Below are 15,642 nucleotides of genomic sequence, written 5' to 3' on the forward strand. Positions count from 1 at the left end.
AGCACAACTCCCTCCTTCTGGCACCCACCCACCCACACACACACTTATACCTGATGCGTGCAACCTACCTCCACCTCAACCAGACCGCTGTTACGAGAGCCGACCGAATGTAATTAAATTCCTGCATGTTTTAGACTCAAGCCTGTCAGTGGCTAATGGGAGGAAACGAGAGTATCTCCTGCACTAACCGTGCTTAGAAATGAGATAAGAAAGCGGAAAGGTTGGTGGCGTAGATGAAAAGGACAACAATATAAACAATAGGCAACAATCATTCACATAGTTACAGTTGTTTCGTGCCACGTGGCTACACACGGCATTATCCACAGCTGGACTGATGTTTCTTTTGTTTCAGCTGAAATATAGAAGGCTGTGTTTCCGTCTGGTTTTAAGACGCCTTTTCATTGATCCGAGAAATACTGTATCCACCTGGTATTAAAATGCATTTCAGATGTCTCTCCTGTGACCAGTTGTTTTTGGATTTCCTCGAGACACTTCCCTCTTATTTCGTCACACTCTACATAAGCTTTGCGGGAGTGCAGAGTCTGGTGTACAAGTAGGATTTACTGAACGAAACTTGTGTATGCAAAACAAATGAAAAGGATAAAGACAGCAGCTACAATTTCGACCACAATCAGCGTGTTTTTGTACAGCGTAGCAGAGTTTTACTCGTGTAGTGCACTTTCTCACAACACGTCCCACAGTGATTGTATATTGTGTTAGTGGGAGGTCTTCTGTGGGTTTTCAAATGTATTTGCCCATATTAACGTCTACATTATGAAAGCAATCCGGTCAAATTTCGACTTCCTCTGGAAGAGGTCGAAAGTGGCCAAGATTAAAACATTTTAGACCCTGTTTACTCCTGTATTTAGCATTGTTCACTTGCGATAGCATCAACGAAAATCTTAAACTTCAGGTATCTAAACACTAGACTGCCATTGTGCCGTCGCAAAAATATCCTTGGTTATTTTAACCAATCACCAGTGTGGTTGTATGTGTAAGAAGGCGTGGGCTGCGTTTGTGAACGCTTGTATGCATGATCGTTCCTAAGTGTTTTTGTTTGTAGCTGGTCATGATCCGTGAGGTGTATGGCTATGAGTGTGTGTGTGAGCTCTTGCTTCTCAGCCATCAGATGTAATGCAGACTGTCAGCTGGGGAATCATACCTGGCTCCATGCTAGAGCAGTCGGCCTTCATATATAGTCCAGTAGCCACTGGTTGTCAGGACTGAGGTGTTGGCAGAGGGATCCAGTGAGTGCAGACGTGTGGAGAGAGTGGGGTGGGGGATGGGGACGACTCAAACACTGCCAACATCAAGAGCAAAAATGGACCTTGGTTTCACCGTACTGCAGGCGATACATGCGCATGGAGACTTGGCTTTGTAGCATAACTGCTCAGCTTAATTAATGCTAACTTTGACAGTTTTTTTTTCCTGAATGTAACAAATAGCATCAGTGTGTGATATTCAAAAGATATGGATTATACAGTAACTTCTTTGCACAGAGTGTGCTATTATTAGCATTTTGAAGTAGTATACATTTTGTATTGTATGGGAACATTCAATTGTGACTAAGTATCCAAGAGAAAACATTCATGATTCAGAGAAAACACAAATGAGATGAAATGCTGTCTGTCTTTTGTTGCATAGTATTTTGCAAAAGCAATGATTGTGTGCTTTTTTTTTTTTTTTTTTTTTTTTTTTTTTTTTTTAATAAATATATATTTTTAATTGGAATTTGCTTTTTGTTTCTGCTTTTTTTACATGTGAATTTAGCACAAAATCTGCCAAGATTGACTCAGAGAGAATAATGACCAAACAACAATCATGTGATTGAACCATGCTCAAAATATTAGTTTATTTATTAATTTGTAATGCAGTAAAAAAAAACTAATTTTAAGTCTTGTAAGGGCTTATGACATGAGAGGGGTGCAAAAAGTCTATAATAAATATATTTTTAGTCATATGTGGGGTTATGAAGTGAGAGGGGATTTAAAAGTCTCAAAGACATCTACGTTAGTCGTAGCTAAATGTAATAAAATATTATTAGCCCATGTGAAAAAAGAAAATGCATTTCAGGATGTATTGTATAGCAGCAGTGACTAAGTCAAAAGCTCAAGCCATACAGACACAGAGGCTTAATAAAAGCTGACAGCTGTCACTCTGCCTCTGACATGTGTCTAGCTTTATATGGACACGGCCCTACACCGCTCTTTGAGAGTTTCTGTAGATAACACACTGCAAAGGTTTACAAAAAGAAAACTTAAAAAAAAAAAAACCTATATGGTTCAGAGGAGTCTTCCTTATTGTGTTGTAGTATACTGAAAGACAATCACTAATGCTAAGAAATATGCACAAAAAATCTATGCATTTCATAATACAATTTGATAAAGCTTACAGCAAACGGTTGCATGTTTGCTTCTTGCTGCACAAATCAAAAACTATTCAAAACTTACTGTTAAGCTGTCAACATCTGCAAACTACAGAGTTATTTACACACACGTGTGTGTATATATGCCTAAATATTTCAAAAGAAAATTCTAATGTCTGGATCAGTGCGACAGTAGAGCAGAGCAGTACTGTGTGTGTGTGTGTGTGTGTGTAATGGTATATTTATGGTTTATGAGGACACAGATGTGTATAATGACATGGGTACTACAACGTAAACATGGTTTATAGGTACACTTCCTGTGTCCCTGTAAAACAAAAGGCTTAAAAAGCGTACAAAACAGTGTTTAATGAAATTCAAAAATTGTCAGGTTGGTGTAGGGTGATAGAAAATACAGTTTGTACAGTATATAAACCCTTATACCTATGGAGAGTCCCCATAAAGCACAAATGCAAGTGTGTGTGTGTGAGTGAGAGAGACTCTAGGGAATGAATAGCTGCAGAGATCTCGGGCTCTGCTGGCCAGAGACGTACTTTGAGGTGACAGTCATGCAGCCTCTGCCAGTATTCTCCCATACACAGGGATGGTTTGAAACAGAAAAAGTCATTTCATCTGAAAAGTCACCAGTGATGAACCCCCTCCAGGTAAATGCAATGCTGGTTACACCAGCTGCAGCAACTCATGGGCAGAGTGTCTTTCTGGAAATCCAGAGATCATATCCTACAAAGATGGAGGGCAGTAGACTCGATTTCATACTGGTTTAAACTCTCTCCTTCACGATCATTTAAATGAACACATATTTATATATGCCATAGACACAGCAACGTGACAGTACTGCTCTGAGATTCACACACACACAGTCGTAAACACACACACTTAACAGCATGTTGTTCAGTTGTATAATGTTTTAAATGTTTTTTTTGTTTTTTTTTGTTTTTTAGGATATATTCACATTAAAATTCACAGACAGTTTGCATGTAAAAATGTTAAGTGTGTCTGCACAACACACATAAGCCAAATGCCAAATCATGAAAGTATAAATCATTTATGGTGCATTAATGTCGTAAACACAGCTGGATATTCGCTTGAATCAGAGTGTACAATCATTTTAGCATGTTTAGAGATTTAGTCAAGATTTATTTATTTATCTTATTTTTTTTTTGCAGGGCTGAAGGAAAGTGTGACCATCACTTACCCACTGGAATCGAGCAGGAGGAAACTGTTATCAAATGATTAACCAAAATGAAGTGAGTTCTCAGATTAATCCAAATTTCAAAATCAACCCAAAGCATAGTCTATAAATATATTTGTAATCCCTGTTATTTTATCTGACTATTTATAGTTGCAACAAAGCATGCTGGATTTAAAAGTCTTGATTCTCGTCATTTCTGACAGTTTTCAATCAGACAATGCTTCATAAGCACATAAACTGTATCTGGGTACTTTAGTGTCTTAATTTTTCAGATGCACTTTTCAAGTTCTGTCCATTTCTTTTTACGTTCTTTCAATTCTTTTTCATTACATTATAATATGTATTCACACCCAGACAGTACATATTAAACTTTTGCTTAATAGATTCTGAATCTGCATACCTGAAAAACTGACCAGCAAAGTTTGCAAATATAAGAAAAGAAAAAAAATGCTAGAAAATGAGCAGTTAGTGCTAGTGTGCATGCTATCAGTACACCATTCCTGTATATCAGCAGCACACAGGCGACGCCAGGCTGTTTTATGCATACTCTGTGGCCCCTCCTTTCTTGTGCCTTGCTGTGGTGTGATTAGCTTTGGCCCTGAGGAGCTAATGAAGTCTGCTGCCTGCGTTTGCATGATTACAGTTGGCCGCGGCACAAAGGAAAGAGCCCACGAGGACAATAGATGTCACTTTACAGCATGCCAGCCCATGCTTCTGCTGTGTATCAAACGTCCTGTATCACTATGTTTTATGTGACAAGTTTGAATGCATATGGTGTTGTTAAATTAAATCTGTACTGGACTCTATTCAAGAGCAGTTCAATATAACAAAACAAGATACAGTATACCGAAAATGTATGTTCATGCATGTCTTTGAACGGTTTAGGTTTTATCAATAATATCAATATTTTCATTTGAGAAGTAATTTGATCCATTTAACAATCCCCACCTCCCACAATTTACAGCACTCAGTCTCTTATATAACTATTCTATTTTCTGTCTCATTTTCAAGAAGCTAGTTAACCATTCATGACTGCAGATGATGAAGCATTTTTGCAGTCATTAAATATCCAAACATCTTCAAGTGGAGCGCATAACAGCGACGTGCAATGTGGTTGTAAACGGCATCATCCTTTCCCTCTCAGAACAAAGAATATGCGCATGGTAATGCCATGCAAATGTATGCAAATTTTAAAAAGTAAGGGGGAGGAGTTGAGAGGGGAAGCAGAGAAGAGGCTACAGATTAGGTTTACAGCAAACACTGGATGTTTACATACATACATATATATATATATATATATATATATATGCCAGATTTGAGGTTAAAATACATCAAAATGTCATACATATTAATTTAATTCCTTTGCATAAACCATCGGACCTCTTATTATATAATCTACATATACTCTAGCGCACCCAAACCCACAAGAGATAGGGTTTTATCTCAAATAAGGATCAGCTGTATTGCCGGGGAGATGTTCTTGGCTAGAAATTTTGCTCATTGCTGCCTCCTTTATCAGTTCTTTTATTCATCACAGCGCTTGAGAAGTAATGATGTAACATCACTGTTGCATTTTCAGACTGATATATTTAAATATAAAAAATATAAATTAAATAAGAAGTGTTAGTGTAATACTTAGAGGTGTGAAATAACATAACCCAAGACAATGTATTGTCCGGCTACAAATAGAGGTATAGAGATTTCTTTAAATAAATTGTTAACGAATAATTTCTTCCCCTGATGAATCTAGGTAGTGAATTTCAAGAAGATTTTTTTTTTCAGCCTGATAAAATTTTGGGTTAAAAAGAAAAAATGAGGTCAGTGCTTCAGCTTGATCAGAACTGATGACATGTTATAAGTGTCTCACTGGCTTTTCATTATTCCCAAAGAGAAATATTGAATATATAAAAGCCCCTCGCCATTAACAGTCTGAAAATGGGACTTGATGATAGTCACAGCTGATTGCATTTTGTTTGAAGCTGCATAGCTGGTAAACCCTCACGTGACTGTAATATTAGTTTAGCCACAGAGCACTATTAGAAAATATATCACAAAAATGCTATAATTCAATATATGTTTATTTTTTTCTCTTTTTCTTGATTTCGTTCTTTCTTTTTTGTACTCCATTTTTAGATCGCATGCACACTTATGTGTGTGCTTTTCTTCAGACGTGCGACAACCTAGCCTGATCATAATTTGCAAGGCATGTGTAGAGCATTAATATCATTTCTAAACGTGTGTGATTGTCCATATGCGTGTGTTTGCCACTTCTTCCATTTCCAAAAGATCAGTGATTTGTGTGCACCGGCACATGAAAGGCCGTTAAAATAATGCCCATCCCCAGACAGGAGACACAATACTGTGTTAGTCTGTGACACTCACACACACACACGTCTGGGCCTCCCCTCAGACACAATATGGCGAATGGAAAGAGAGAGAGAGGAGGGGGGTGTGAAAGCATAGACAGACACTCAGAATAATGCATAATGATGTTAACATTCCTGCATGTCTAATAGAGCAGGACCCAGCCACAGAGAGATGCACCAAGTCAGACGAGCACATGTGTGTGTATGTCTATGTGCAGCTGTGTGTGTCCATGCACTCAGCATCCTGAGATACATTAATTTAGACTCTTTATGCACGGGTGTGTTCAAATCTTTTCTTTAAGGTCATGACAACGAGCACTGACCCAATGGCTTCAGACCAGTGCACCTCTTACAAACACACGTTCATGTGAATCTCATGTGCGAAGATTTTTTTTTTTTTTTTTACATACTCAAAATGCATTTGCAGTATTTTGTAATTTTGCACTATAGCGGTGCTTTTGCAGAGATATTTTCCTAGGTTGTGTCTGAGAAACGGAAAAAGAAGAGCGTGTGTGTGCAGGAAGAGTCGCAATGACAATATGGCTCTGTCCATCATGCACACGCATATACGAAAAAATAAATCCAAGCAGCCACAAAGCAACACTCCTTCCCCATTTCAATACGCTCTCATTCTCTGACATGGGTGGCTGTATCATTTTAATTGGGAGCTTAGACTGAGGTGAGATTGTCCCCGTTTCTATTTATTTTATTTTGTTAACCTCACATCAGGCAGAACCGCACCACTGGGACCAACTGAATTGGATATGAAAATAGACAGGAAGTATTTGTCGAGGGAAAAAAAGAGTGAGAGAGAGAGAGACAGCCATCATCTCCGGAGGAAGGCAGGCGAGGACGGAAAAGCTCATTTTCTGTGGCCACCCCGTGCCGTCTGCATTGCAGATCGGTGGAAATCCTGGCGAATATGATGGCGAGGCTCGGGAGAGGGTTTATGTTATCTGTGTCTTTGTTACGCTTTGTTTTTAGTTTTTTTTTCATTTTTTATTTTTTCTCTGTGGTCGCCATAAAATGTCAAGTTAATTTCCTGGGTGGTGTGAGTGACGTGATGTGTGTGTGGTAGCTTGTGGGAGAAGAGGTTTGCAAGGAGGAGCTCATGCAATGTGCCACATTACATGCAGGTGTGTGTGTGTTTCGCTCCAATTTTGTTACTATATGCAGTATTTGTGTGTGGGGGTGAGGGGTATCCCTGCATATTGAACGAGCGAACAATATCTGTTTCAGTGTGTGTGTATGTGTGTGTGTGTGCGTGTCTAAATTAGCCGTCGCTGCTTCACTGTGTTAGTGGGAGTTCCAGCACCTCATCTGAATGCGGCACAATGTGAAGGATTATGGGTTGATGATTTTCCAAGAGGATTCAGACCTGAACCGTATTATAGGGTTCACAGACATCTCTCAGCAAAATTAAACTCCCACACCTAAATAAAACCAGTCTGCCTGAAAGTGTGTGTGTGTGTGTGTGTGTGTGTGTGAGAGAGAGAGAGAGAGAGATTGAGAAATATTTATGTCACCATTTCTTAATGTGCATTTATTTAAGTATAATTTCCTGGAAATATTATATTGCTAACTTTGAGAAATAAAATTGAACATTCATGTTTTCACATCTTTTCATGTAAAATGCCTGGTTGTTGTTTTATATTCAACTGAAGTAGGTGTTTGATGAATAGCAAGGATTGCCAGTTATTTGACAAGCAAAAGTATATTGAACAGACACACAATTCTCTTTAACTGGATAGACATGGTTTTAGGTAAAAGGCTCCAAAAATGGTTATCAGTGTTGGGTTTTGTACTTTTTTTTTTTTCTGTGTGATTGGTGAATATAACTATATGCATTGTATATGTTTTCCCTCTCAGTAACTCACAAACTGATTATCCTTGAGACTCACTCCGTCGCACAAACCTTTTTAAAATAGTCTGATGTCCACACGGAACAGCATTGATGTACAGAGATGTACACTCTGACAAATCTTCATGATCCATTTAAGAAGTCTCCTCTGGTTCTTCCTGTGATGTTGTTGTTTGTATCCATGATACCATACGAGCGCTGCCAAGGCGTGTTGATCGTGGAATTCAAATGCGCAAATATGCAGCGTAGGTGTGTGTATGCAAGAACGTATTCCGATAGACCTGGAAAATGTTGAAACGTGGAGGAAGGGATTAGGCATTTGTCACTCTCGCTTATGCTGATCTGTGCTTCTGCCCTACAAATGTCACATCCCATAAGTCTGAAAAATCTCACCAGCCCTGCCTAATTGCACATATTCATGATGGTGCTTTGCATATCACTTGTAGTGGATTGTGTAGCGGCGTGAGAGAGATATATGATGGTAAACGGGAGGGTGACTTCAATGCAAATTTGCTCCGCAACGACGGTAAGATGGGACCTACACACCTTTTTGTAAAGCAATTGAACTGCTATGAATGCAATTTCAATATATAGATGTGTATATATTTTAAAGAATTAATGTTTAATGACATTACAAATTCATAACATTTTATTTCATAACAAAATTTACTTTAATAATAATAATAAATATGTTGTTATACCATTATTTATTGATATAAATAAATTAATATTAATTTATTATACTAAAACTATTATTATTGTTGTTCTTATTATTATTACTGTTGATATATTTATTGTATCACTAACCCTCTATAGCCTTTGTAATTTTACTGATAAAACACATGAAAATCTCTTATCCAATTCAGTTGGTCCCAGTGGTGCGGTTCTGCCTGATGTGAGGTTAACAAAATAAAATAATGAGTGCTCTTACAAAGGAAATAAGGGTACAGAAGGGAGGAGTGAGTGTGTGTGTGTGTGTGTGCTCTTGTTTTTGTGACATATCAGGACACAACTCTGTATATGACATGGGTATGACACAGGTATTACAAGGAGAGGGTGACCATATAATATAAGCCATGTCCCCATTTTTCAAAACCCTTATAAATCATACAGAATGAGTTTTTTTTGAGAAAGTAAAAATGCACAAAGTCTCCTGTGAGGGTTAGGTTTAAGGGTAGGGTTGGTGTAGGGCCATAGAATATACAGTTTGTACAGTATAAAAACCATTACGCCTGTTTTCACAAAAACAAACTGTGTGTGTGTGTGTGTGTGGACTTTTTGTGATCACACTACAAATACGAATAGAGGATGGTGTTGGTGTAAAAACCAAATGAATGAGACAGGAAGCAGTACCGAGAATCCCTGGATGTGAAAGTAGTTTTGAGTGGCTTGTACAGAGCAGATGTAATCAGAAGCCCTCTGATTAATTAACGGACACAGTGAGGACTTTCACTACTGCTTGGGTAAACAGCTGTTGTTCTTGGCCCGAGGTTCCCAAACACGAGGGTAACAATGACGATATTGTCCCTTTACCCCTCATTAGGGGCAGTGTGAGGGTAAACTTGGAGTATGTGTGTGTGTGTGTGTGTTTGTTTGCAATCACTCTCCCATGATCCCATTACTGTTTCCTGGTCCTGGCTCCTACCGCATCTTTCGTGCCAGCTGCAGAGAGAGAACGAGAGCAAGCCTGTCATAGCATCTTCACATCAAAACCTCCAACGGAGAAAGAGAGGAAGGGGGATGCGGGAGAGGAAACGAAAGAAAGAGTGTGTTGTGTTTGGACTTCATTAGCATAGAGGAAGAGGTGCACAATGGAGGACTTTACATCCTTGTTAGTGAGAAGCAATCAATTAACAGGGCCAGACCGACCCTGGCAAAGCACTGTGGGGTCTTTGAGATAAATTTCTCTCTCCATGATGAATAAATGTTAAAAAAAGAAAACACCGGAATCTGTCACTGCATTCAAATGCTTGATTGGGCTCTCAGCAGCAAGTGACAGGTTTTGCTCATTGTGTGTGTGTGTGTGTGTGTGACAGAGAGAGAGGTGGAAAGTCCATACATGATTGTCAAAGGCACAAAACATACCTTTGTGTAAATATAGCTTAGTCAAAATATAGCTTAGTGTAAAGGAAGTGTATAGAAACACAAATACAGATTTGTCTGTCATCAGATGCTCTCAGAGCTTGTTTTGTTGTTATTTTCTCTTCCCCTCTCAACACTGTTTGCTTCATATCACATATCTCTGATACCTGGAATTTGTTAAATCAAGTCACATATTAGAAGTGACACACAAGAATGCCCCTCGAAATTGTGAAGGCACCCAATGCCCTGTTCCTGGCAGTGATGGCTTTTACAAAATAAAAGTTGCAGAAAGGTCTGCAGCAGACAATGACAATTGCATATCAAATTGTAGATCCCTCCACCCCACCCCAACAAACAAATCCTCATCTGTGACTCTTATTCACTGTTATCCCAGACTCCTCTGATGTTTTTCTGCACCTGGGAAATTGTCCTGATAATTGCTCCAATGTGCATCCAAAAGGCATTTCCTCTCCAGCAACCTGCCATGACTTCTGTCTAGAACTTCTAATTAAGCGGCATCAGTCAATTCATTACTCTGATGTAAAATTATTTGTGAAACTGATAACTTTTTCAATTAAAATTATAATGCTTAAATAATATTTTTAAGGCGTGGGTAATAGTTGCATTTCAAGTTTGAAACATTTGCTTTTTTGTGTGTGTAATTCTTGTATAATAAAATACTAAACCGTGTTATTATTATATTAATTGTACAGAAATGCTATCTATTTATGTCAGGCAAAAATTGCACACATTGATCAAATGAATAACAAGGAATTGCACAGATTTGTTTATGAAGGTGAATATGGTTGTGGTGGTTTATTTATACAATTTTAGTGTGTGAGTAATGCAGCCTTGAGATTTCTTGCTGATTTAGTCTGCCTTCCCTAAATGCTTCAAGAACATCACTTTTGATTGGCTCAGGGTTTACATGCCAAAACAGCAAAATGTTCAGCGGGGCACCAATATTCATCTTTGAATTTCTCATGTTCCCCTTCTCACAGAGTTCTCGTCTTCTTGTTTTGAGACATCACAGGTAAATTGTATTAAATGATTTTTATCAAAAGCTGTGCACAATTATGTCTGCCAAAACCGTGGGCACCGTAATCCCAGTGAACTCATCAGGACAACAAGTACATGTTCTAAATTTAAGAACTTCATTTCAAACCTCTTTATTTTCTCCACATCATCCAAATTGAAGGCATCTGTTATTAGGCTGATGGCCCCTGCCAACTCGTCCCTCAAATGTCTGTCAAATACCACACACACACACCCCTGTATTTTCTTAAATGCCATGTGCTTCCTTTCGAAGCCTCCTCCTCTGCTCCTTCCTACATTCGTTCGGCATAACCCTTATGTTTTAAAAAGAAGCCCAGGTACATTATCATCCCTTTAATTCAATTCTAATACAGAGTGTCCTTTGCAGCGTCCTCCGATCTGCAAATCCGCGCCCAGGGTCTTTGTGGCAGCCTCATTTGCATAGACACTGCTGTTCGCTTGGCTCTCCCTTAATGGCATATTACCGTGGCAACAGAATGCTGTAAGCAAGGGAATAATTAATGACGACCCGGTGACATGGTACTCGCAATAGAGACGGGCAGCAGCGCTCGGGTGGTATTCTTTAGAAAGCTTTAGCCAACATTAGGCAGAAATTCAAGGCAACTTGATGTTTAGAGAGGAACAAAGGGATACAGAAAGAAAGAAAGCACATAAATGTGTGAGGATGGATGGATGGATGGGCGTGGGCACAGTCACGTCTGAGGATGTAGGGCTTCCGTATATTCTGAAAGTCAGCACCAGCAAGACAGAAAAGATCTGAATACGATTGACACTCTAATAGAGGTGGTTTGTATTGCAGCTAGGGCAATACACACACACACTTTGTGATGGGAGGGTGCTTGAACATGCTCCCAGTTGAAAGTTGAAATCTTCAATATTTAATATAGTGGGAAAGAAAGAGCACGTGTGCGTGTGTGTGCGGGCACCGGTGCGGCTGTAATGATTATTTGTGACAGAATAGTGTGTGTGTGGGATCAGTCAGCTGAATGTAGGGCAATGTCAGAAAGCCTTTCTGCCTTCTGTGGGTGCCGCTTAGAAGTGAAAGGGTGGGGGTGCGTGCAGACCCTCGCTGCAACTGAGGAATACCCTGTGTCAGTGCACTTTCCCTCTTTTCGTTTCATCTTGGTGGTTGTTATTTGAGAAAATGGCATGTGCTGTGATAAAATATGAGATCTCTTGCATTGCTTCAATGCAACACTCAAATGTGTTTTTACAAAAAAAGAAGACCGATACATTAACAGCTATCTCTCATTTTCATGACGTTGCAATTAATACTTCTAATAGTCCAAATCTAATAATAACTGGTAGCAGGGTCGAATATTACGACTCGCCAAGTGGCAAATACAGTTACAATTTTTTTCAATGCAAGCAGCATAGAAAAAGCCCTCGTACCCGGGCTTACCACCACCCGGTGGATTTAGGAAAACTGGTGGGCAATATGCATTTAAAGTGGTAAATATGTCTTTTATATCTGCCAAACTTCCTGCTGCTAGCTGGAGGTGTTATGACTATAGTGGATTATTGCATGTTGATGTCTTCAGGACATGACTCTTATCAATCATGTGAAGTTTAGGGAAGATCGGACATTTTATGTCTGAGATACAACAACTTCCTTTTACATGGCGAAACACTGAGCTTTGTCAGACCACAAAACTACACAAAAGTTGCCCAGAAATAACTGACATCCTGTTGGGTTTTGGACAATAATAATTAACATAATAATTAAACCTCTGGCTCTGGCCCTAAATAGACTTTAGCACATAACTGAAACACTCGCCAGAGGCTGTTAACTGTAAAGAAATTCAACGTACAGTGTATGGTTTAAGGCAAATATATGCCACCATTCAAAAGTTTGAGGGCAATATATTTTATTTATTTTCTTTTTCTATGGAAATTAAACCTTTTATTCAGTAAGGATGCATTGGATTGATCAAAAGTGACACTGGAGACATTAACATTGTTACAAATATTTTTATTTCAAATAATTGCTGTTATTTTAAAGAAATAAAGAATTTTAAAGTTTGCCGTAAGTTTAAAAAAATAATAATATTTAATATAAGCAACTGTGAAATTTGAAAGTACTAAAAATAACAACTAACTGTTTTCAACATTTGATAATTAAGGTAATGTTACTTGAGTACCAAATAAGCATAATGATTTTTGAAGGATCATGTTACTGAAAACTGCTGAAAATACAGCTTTGCCAGCACAGGAATAAATTACATTTTGAAATATATTAAAATAGAAAAACTTTATTTTAAATAAATAGCAGACTTAACATAGCAGACTTCTTTCGAAAACATTTTGAACAGTAGTCTATATATTAATTTACCATAATAATTGTATTAGAAATTATGTAAAATGCTGTTCCCACTGAACCCGGGTAGGTTCTATTTCTATTTCCAGGCCGTTTCTATCCTCACCTTCACTTGTTCTGCAGTAACTTAATCAAAGAACACATTTATTATAAAGAACTAGTGAAATATTCTGATATTTTTGATATTACATATACAGGTTCTTCACATGGGCTTATCTGTTAGAAGAGGAAAAGTAAATACTTTTTAATTTCTTTGAAGTACCCTTACACAGATGGTTCTCTAAGGAACAATAGAACTATGTTTATTCTACACTGGCATCAGGCTGCAAACACCTTTTGCAATCTGCATGTTTTAAAGAGTATGACTATAAATAACACACAACAGGGTATATAACGGACACATAACACAGTGTTTTACACCCATAAGAGAGAGGAGAGTGTTGTATTGCAGGGATGGAAGCTGGTTGTCTAGAGGGCAGGGACAAGGCAGCACAAATCCAAAAGGCTTCCAATGCAAAAGGACTCACACTGCAACCAATGAAGTATACTGGGGTTCAAGGTCAATGCTAGAATATTGTCTGTTTTGCCCTCACACATATGCAAACATACACATTAGCACACCACTACCAACAGAAGTCATCGGCACTCCCACAAGCACAGGTCTGTTTGTGTGCGGCACAAAACCAACAAAAGTAGCAGCTCTGTGCGTATGTATGTGCATGTGTGTGGGCACATTCACATGTGCAAACTCACTTGTCCTATAGAAACAACAGCTGTACATATACACAGAGGATAAATATCCCAAAGCTTTGTTTGTCTGTCCAGACAAGCTCGGAGCTAGCTGGCCAGCTAGCTGTGAGAAATGATCTAAGACCCAGTGAAAAGAAAGACTCTGGCCAAAGCTGAGGAGAGGGTCTGTGATTAGCTCCTTTGTTGGAGGTCTTTTGAGCTTCATTGGCTCCAAATAAAGACCGTCTAATGAATCCATCCAAGCTTGGCCCAAACTTTGTATGGACGACAAACTAAGTTATGGTGGTCTCCCCCTGTGCACCGCCACACAGCATAATGATACAGAACATTTGCACATATGGTCCCCTGATTTTGGGACTCCATTTAAGCTCTTTCTCGTATGCCTGGTTATCCGTCTGCTCCAAGGCACCAAGGGGGTTTACCAAGCAGGGGGACGAGTCTACTGGGCCTATATCTGTTTGTTTATTAATGAATTACCAATTATACTGGTATAAATGATATTGTGAGTTTGAGAATGTCTTAGGGGCCATTCACACTGAATGTGAGAGACAATAGTGAAATTAAAAGAAGTGCAAGATCTGTAGATACATTTTTTGAGTTGAGTGTTGTGTTTTCAGAATGCAATGTCATCATGTGTGAGATGCTGCGAGCACAGTGGTCCAAGATGTTCATTTGGAATATGTTTACATAGAAAAACAGTGCAAAAGCAGTGCAGCAGAAATGTCTCTCTTTTGCTTAAATGAAAGCAGCACTCAAGATTCACAGACTCTACAAGTTTGTGTCAAACCAGATGATCATAAGGAGAAGCTTGAAACATATATTTATTTGATAATTGTCCCAGAAATTTCAGATTCTGAAGTACACGTGGTTTATTTGTTTAAAATTTGACTTTGCTTCCTGTTCATTTCTAGGTGTAAAATATTTTTTTTTAAATGATCTCTGACTTTTGGAACCCCACTTGTATGTTCAGTGAATCTTTATGCTGTTAACATTTTGATGGGCACAGAATAAAGAAAGTCATGCAGGTTTGCAATGGCATGATGGGGAGTAAATGTGGAAATGACTACATTTTTGGTGAATTTTGCATGAACTATTTCTTTGAGGACCAAATAAAAAAAGCTTTCAAATTGTGCCATCGTTTCTGTGTCTTTTATCAGGTCCCTATTCAACTGTGAGGAGAGACACTTAGTTCACTTAGTTGGCCTGTTCATCAAGATGTCCTCTCTGTAAGTACAAGGGGGTCCAAGACTGGCTGTGGTTTGAATCTTTTTGTTTCCATCAGTCTGGGAATGTCCCGGCAATATTGTCCTTGTCCCACTGCCCAGGGTCCCGTAACTGAGCCCAGCCGAAGAGAATGGGCCCACTTTGTTGCCACACAGCAGGCTCGAGCAGTACCTATTCTGCTCCCCAAACTGTCATGCATAACGACTTTATTGTTGACTCAGATGGGATCTGAAAGCAAAGAATAGGGCAAGGGAATGAAAGATGAGGGGGAGTGGGAGAAATCTCGTCTTCAAGCATAAATGAAAAATTGTAAACTGAGTTTAAGATTTAAAAATCTAGATTTGAGATATTGTCACATCACTGTGGTCAACTTAGTATAAAACACTGCAACTCTGTCTAGTTAGGTTTTGC

General features: G+C 38.7%; 1 long non-coding RNA gene across 3 annotated transcripts in view; it reads left to right on the plus strand.

Annotated features, from left to right (window-relative positions):
• Window positions 1-15,642, plus strand: part of LOC127999324 (uncharacterized) — a 42,481-nt gene that overhangs the window by 16,798 nt on the left and 10,041 nt on the right. For all 3 annotated transcript variants that reach the window (XR_008172149.1, XR_008172161.1, XR_008172155.1), the window contains exon 2: window positions 3,550-3,630. This is a non-coding gene — a long non-coding RNA (uncharacterized LOC127999324). The remainder of the gene's footprint in view (window positions 1-3,549; window positions 3,631-15,642) is intronic.

Source organism: Carassius gibelio, chromosome A5 (assembly GCF_023724105.1).
Source record: "Carassius gibelio isolate Cgi1373 ecotype wild population from Czech Republic chromosome A5, carGib1.2-hapl.c, whole genome shotgun sequence".
Taxonomy (NCBI): Eukaryota; Metazoa; Chordata; class Actinopteri; order Cypriniformes; family Cyprinidae; genus Carassius; species Carassius gibelio.